This window comes from Octodon degus, unplaced genomic scaffold (assembly GCF_000260255.1).
Source record: "Octodon degus isolate 3935 unplaced genomic scaffold, OctDeg1.0 scaffold00076, whole genome shotgun sequence".
NCBI lineage: Eukaryota > Metazoa > Chordata > Mammalia > Rodentia > Octodontidae > Octodon > Octodon degus.
Genome location: NW_004524652.1, coordinates 5159220 through 5164919, shown reverse-complemented (window position 1 = coordinate 5164919; position 5700 = coordinate 5159220). Strand labels below are relative to the sequence as shown.

At 53.8% G+C, this 5700-nt stretch overlaps 1 non-coding gene across 1 annotated transcript; it reads right to left on the bottom strand.

Annotated features, from left to right (window-relative positions):
• Window positions 1-5192: 5192 nt before the first annotated feature.
• Window positions 5193-5264, bottom strand: Trnaa-ugc. Its single transcript has one exon. It is a non-coding gene; the product is annotated as a tRNA-Ala (tRNA).
• Window positions 5265-5700: the final 436 nt, after the last annotated feature.

Below are 5700 nucleotides of genomic sequence, written 5' to 3'. Positions count from 1 at the left end.
TACTTTTCCCGCGCGTTCCGCCCCTTTGGAAAGACGCTGAGTGAGCGGAGTGACGTGACTCTCTCTGGAATGTTCTGCGGTGGGGACCAGGATGGAAGATGCAGGCCTGTGGGGGAAGGGCGGGCGCCGTCCTGCGCGGTCCGGCGGAAGGATCAGAGCGACCGTTGCGCACTGCGACAAACCGCGGCGGGCGCTCGCGGGGGCGGGAGCGGGGGCGGCTGCGGCGGCAGCGAAAGCCCGGCGCGGATTCCGGAGGCTGGAACGGAGTGGGGCTGGGACCTTCGCTTGCCCGCGCCCCCCGCCTTCGGTCGCAGGGTCCCCGCTGTGCACGAGCCTTCCAGCGCCGGGCTGACGGACTAGGGACGCGGCCAAGCGAGCGCCTCCCGGGGAGTCAGGGGCCCCATCTCCCCGTGAGCGCCCGCCCTGCCCCCCAGTGCCCGCAGGTAGGGGGGATCCCCATTTCTCCCGGCCCTGCCAGAGCCCGCCAGGTCTTCAACTGGAAGTCACGTTTAGGAGGACAGCGGCTGTGATTCGGCTTCGCCGAGACCCCGGCCCGGCCGACTTCCGCCGGCCCAGCCCCCGGCGCCTGGGCACGTCGACGAGGAGGATGACTGTGCAAATCTCAGGCTGGGCAGCACGGGCGGCGGCCTGGGCGACCCTGGCCTGTCCCCAGGAGCAGTGGGGATGGGGACCCCCGTATAGGCGGGGAAGATGGCCCCCCGGGGAAGGAGCTATTTGTTCAGGGTGACCTTGGAAAAGAAAATGGAGTCAGCTTTCAGAAACCGTGGGAGCCAGGTGAGGGCTGAGGGTGGATCTTTCTAGGCCTTTCTGGTGTCCCCAAGCCTTGTCCTCCTGCAGAGGTCACGCGTGGTTGTCAACCAAGAGTCCTTGAAATTAATCCATTTGATATTTAGTTTAGCTCAGAAATTGAAGCCTTTGAGCTTTTAAGTTTTTTTTTTTCTCTCATGTAAACCGTAGTCTCAATAAATAAATATACCGTAGTCTCTATCGCAGAGCTATGCCCAGGCCAGAAACGAAATTTTATTTTTAACTGAGACAGAAAAACTTACAAATCGCCCATGCCTGAGGGAACCATGTGATGGTTTGTTTTTCATTTGATATTTAATTCCTGTGTATATTGTGTAATGTTTAATCCTTGTTAATCATGTCTCTCAAACAGCATTTCTATATGGTGAAATATTCAAAAGCCTGTCTTTTTCTTTTCTTTTCTTTTTTTTAACTTTTTGTGGAACCAGGGATTGAACTCAGGCCCTTGCGCTTGCCAGGCAAGCACTTATTCTACTGAGCTATCTCCCTGGCCCCTAAAAGCCTGTCTTTTCAGTTTTTTGAACTATAAGGGCTGAGAGTCCAAAGCACAGTTGAATTTCTGTCTTGCATATTTCTGGAAAAATACATTTTGGGGATTTTTTTGTTTTGTTTTTTTGAGACAGCGTCTGGCTGTGTGGTTCAGGCCGGCCTTGAGTTCACTTTGTAGCCCAGGCGGACCTGGCATTATAGGCATGTGCCAGCCTCCACGCCCCACTTGTTTGTTTCTCTGAGCCGGTTTTGCTATGTAGCCCAGCCTGGCCTCCAACTCACATCAATCCTTTCAGCCTCCCAAGTGCCGGGATTACAGACCTGTGCCACCACACCTGGCCAAAATCGACTTTTAGAACTTACAGTTGGGTGGGGGGGGGGGGCTGGCCCTAGCTCAGTTCTTTAAGTGGCTGCTTCCACCAAGCTGTCAGCCTCAGGTGGCTCTAGTTCCTTTGATCCCCACAACTCTCCAGCCAGCCAAACAAGCCCTGAGGGCATTTGGAGCAAAAAAAAAAAAAAAATCCTTATTCCATTTTTGGGGCCAGGGAGATGGCTCAGAGAATAAGCGCTTGCATGGCAAGCACAAGGGCCTGAGTTCAATCCCTGGTTCCACAAAAATAAATAAATATTTTAAAAAAACTTACAGTTGGGGCCAGGGAGATAGCTCTGTAGAATAAGCACTTGCCTGGCAAGTGCAAGGTCCTGAGTTCAATCCCTGGTACCAAAAAAAAAAAAACAAAAAAAAACACCTTACAGTGGCAGGCTTTTTTTTTTTGGTGGTGGAACTGGGGATTAAACTCAGGCCCTCACACTTACCAGGGAAGCACTTAACTTGCCAGGGAAGTGCCTAGTCTACTGAGCCATCTCCCTGGTCTTAGTGGCAGGCTTTTAATTCTCCAGTTGGTTGTCCTTGTAGATGCTTCTAGAAATACCTGACTCTAGAAGTGGGGGAGGGGCATTTGAATTTCCACCTTTAAAGCTTTCAAGAAAAAAGAAACTATAAGATATGGTGGCAGGTGCTTGTAATCCCAACACTCAGGAGGCTGAGACAGGAGGTTCATTGGGAGTTCAAGACCAGCCTGGACTACAAAGTGAACTCAAGGGGCCTTATCTCAAGACACTGTCTCATAAATAAATAAATAAATAAATAAATAAATACAGTGTTCTGCCATTAGGAAATAACCACATTCTTCTCGATTATGAAGATTATATTAAACATACTTAAAATGTGAGCTGGGTGTGGTGGCGCACACCTGTAATTCCATTACTCGGGGAAGCTGAGGCAGGAGGAGCAGTACTGGTTCAAAGCCAGCCTGGGCTATACAGTGAGACCTTGTCTGAAAACAAACCCCAAACATAATACATTAACTTTAACCTCCACAGTTTTTCCAAGGAGAATGAAATGATTCGTGTGCACCTGGGAAATGAAAAATAAACATTAGTCACTTTCCAGGGTGGGGAAGAGACCCTCATGATTTCTGAGACAGAGCTCCGTGATCACCCTGAGACCTTCTGAGGAAGGGAGAAGCTGGGGTTGCTTTGGACGCGGCAGCCTTGGCTGCTTGCAGTTGCTGTGTCTGTGCCAGAGCCTCGTGACTGCGGCTCCAGGGCTGAGTCACAGGTCTGTGACGAGCTGTTCTGAGTCCAGAGGTCCCAGAGGGGCAGCCAGGCACACACACAGCCCCCGAGGAGGGAGGTGCCCCAACTACAAGGGGTTTGTCCTGCCGGGGTCATGTTTATTTTCAGTTTGGGTTGGGTTTTTGAGACAGGGTCTCACTACGTGGCCCAGCCCCGTGCCTCTGCCACCTGAGTACAGGGATTGCAGCCCAGTGCCGCCATGCAGGGCTCAGGGTACATTTTTAGTTGTGGCAGTTGGGGGGGGTGGGTGTGTGGCAGTGGCAGTGACAGAGGTAGTAGGGGCCGAGGGTGACACTCTCTAGCGGGCAACTCCCCCAATGGATCCCCCCAACAAGGACTCCTGTGACCCACAGTGGCCCCAGAGCTGAGGCTGGGAACCAGCCCTGGAGGACTCTGGGCGACTTGGCCCAGAGATGGGGACATCAGGTCTGCTCCTGAAACCTGAGCCCTGACCTGGAATGTGGCCTGGACAGCCGTGCAGAATATGCCACAAGCCCCTGAGTCACCCACTCCAGCCCCCTTCTGCTCAGGTAGCTCAGGAACCATGGTGACAGGCGGGGTTGGCAGGGAGAATGCCCTGCAGTCCCCTGCCTGTCCCCCCCTCCAAGATCACCCTGCCTGTGACCCAAGTTGCCTGTGAGGCAATGGGGTCCCCAAGAGAAGAGGTGAAGTCAGAGCTGGGCAGTGTAGGGCCTGCCTTGTCACTGATTACATGACCATCAAAGGTCACCGAGGGCATTGGTGTTCTCTCCTAGGCCTAAGCAAACACAACCACTGAGCACACCTCCACCCTTTATTTGTGTTTGTGTGGGTGTGTGTGTGTGTGTGTGTGTGTGTGTGTGTGTGTGGAACCGGGATTGAACTCAGGCCCTTGTGCTTGCCAGGGCAGCACTCATTCCACTGCGCCGTCTCCCCGGCCCCTTGGTTTTGTTTTTGTATTGTACTGTTCACATTGTTTTTTTCTCTGAGACAAGGAGAGTCTTGCTATGTAGTTCAGGCTGGCTTTGAACTCAGAAGTCCTCCTGCCTCAGCCTCCCAAGGGTTCAGATTGCATGGCTGTGGCGCTGCACCCAGCTAAAGCGTCCCCACCCTCCCCCCTCCAGGACGGCATCTTGTGAAACTGAAACTGTTCTCACTAAACAACCTTTATCCCTAACCTCAAAACTATACCTAACTCACCTTTTTCTTCCTGTTTATGAAGTCTGCTCCAGCTACTTCATATAATGGGCTTCTCATTTTTGTTTTTTTATTCTTGTTTGTTTGTCTTTGAAATGGGGTTTTGCTATGTAGTCCAAGCTGGCCTTAAACTCTTTATGGAGCCCAGGCTGGCCTCGTGATCCCCAGGCCTCCGCCTCCTAATGCTGAGTTCTCAGCCTTGGGCCATCATGTCTTTTTCCCCATAATTAAAAAAAAAAAAAAAGTTTACAGGATTTTTTTTTTCAGAGTCACAGTGTTTCTAGGAAGCTGTCTTCCCCTTTAAGAACACCACCTGGGGGGGGGGGTCCCTGTCTCCCACTCTTGGAAGCATGTAATTATACTCAGCAGTGTAAAACAGAGCATGCGCTGGCCTCCCATTGGGCTGGGTCCCTCTCAGCTCTCTGGTGTTTCCTTACACCTGTGTTGACGTGCAGGGACAGTGACCTTGCCCAGCTCCTCGGGAACAGCAACTGTTCCCACGCGTCATCTAGCGAGTGAGTCAGGTCACGAATGAGTCAGGTCACAAATTCAGTTTCCTGGTCTCAAAAACAAAAGCTTTGCCAAGACCCAGGTCCCTGCAGAACTGAGAGGAGATGAATTTATTATTAGAGGCGTGAGGTCGAATGACTGGAGAGAGGTGGGCGATGACAGGTGACAAAGCGCTCCCTGCAGAGCGCTGGGTCCCCTCCCTAGGAAGGGGCGGTAGTGAGGCAGATAACAGTGTGTCCAGAGAGGGACGGGACTGGGGTTAGGAGCAAGCAGGTAACAGTATTCCCCCAGCCTGGCCAGCAGCGGAGCCACCAGAGCACAGAGGGAGGTGGTGGCGCAGAGACTGCCACTGCGAGTGACCCTGTGGCCGCTGTCCTCGATGGCCACAGAGCCACAATGTCCAGCCCCTGGCACATCCACGGGGAACCAGGTCTGTCTGTTTCTCTCTCACTCATAGACACAGGGTCCTCAGTGGGACGTCACATCCGGGTAAAACCCCAGCGCGGTCACAAAGAACCAGGGAGGGCAGTGAAAAGGAGAGCAAAAGCGAATGGAGATGCCGGGGCTCGAACCCGGGGCCTCATACATGCAAAGCATGCGCTCTACCACTGAGCTACATCCCCACCGCGCAGGGTGCACTGTGAGCACCACTGCACTGGGCCGGCGTTCTCTGTCCAGCTGACAGTGTGAGCGCGTTTGCGGGGGCGTTAGCAGGGCGCTGGGGCTCAGCACGAGCGAAACAACCCGCTGCTTCCCAGGCAGGTCCAGCCTTCAGAGCCCCGCGGCCGAGATCCTAGCCCAGGAAGGAGCGGGGTTCGGAAGAGAGAAAACATCTCTTTGCATTGAGTAAGGCCCGATGGCGCCTCCGCCAGGGCACTTCTCGGCCTCGAAAACCACAGCACCTGGGCGTGGGGGCCTGCGCCGGGCGTCCCAGCGCTCCGGAGGCTGACGCCGGAGGCTCCCAAATTCGAGGCCAGACTGGGCAAATTAGCAACGTGGCGAGTCCCGGGCTCAAAAATGAAAAGAGGGGCTGGTGAGATGGCTCAGTGGTCTAAGGCA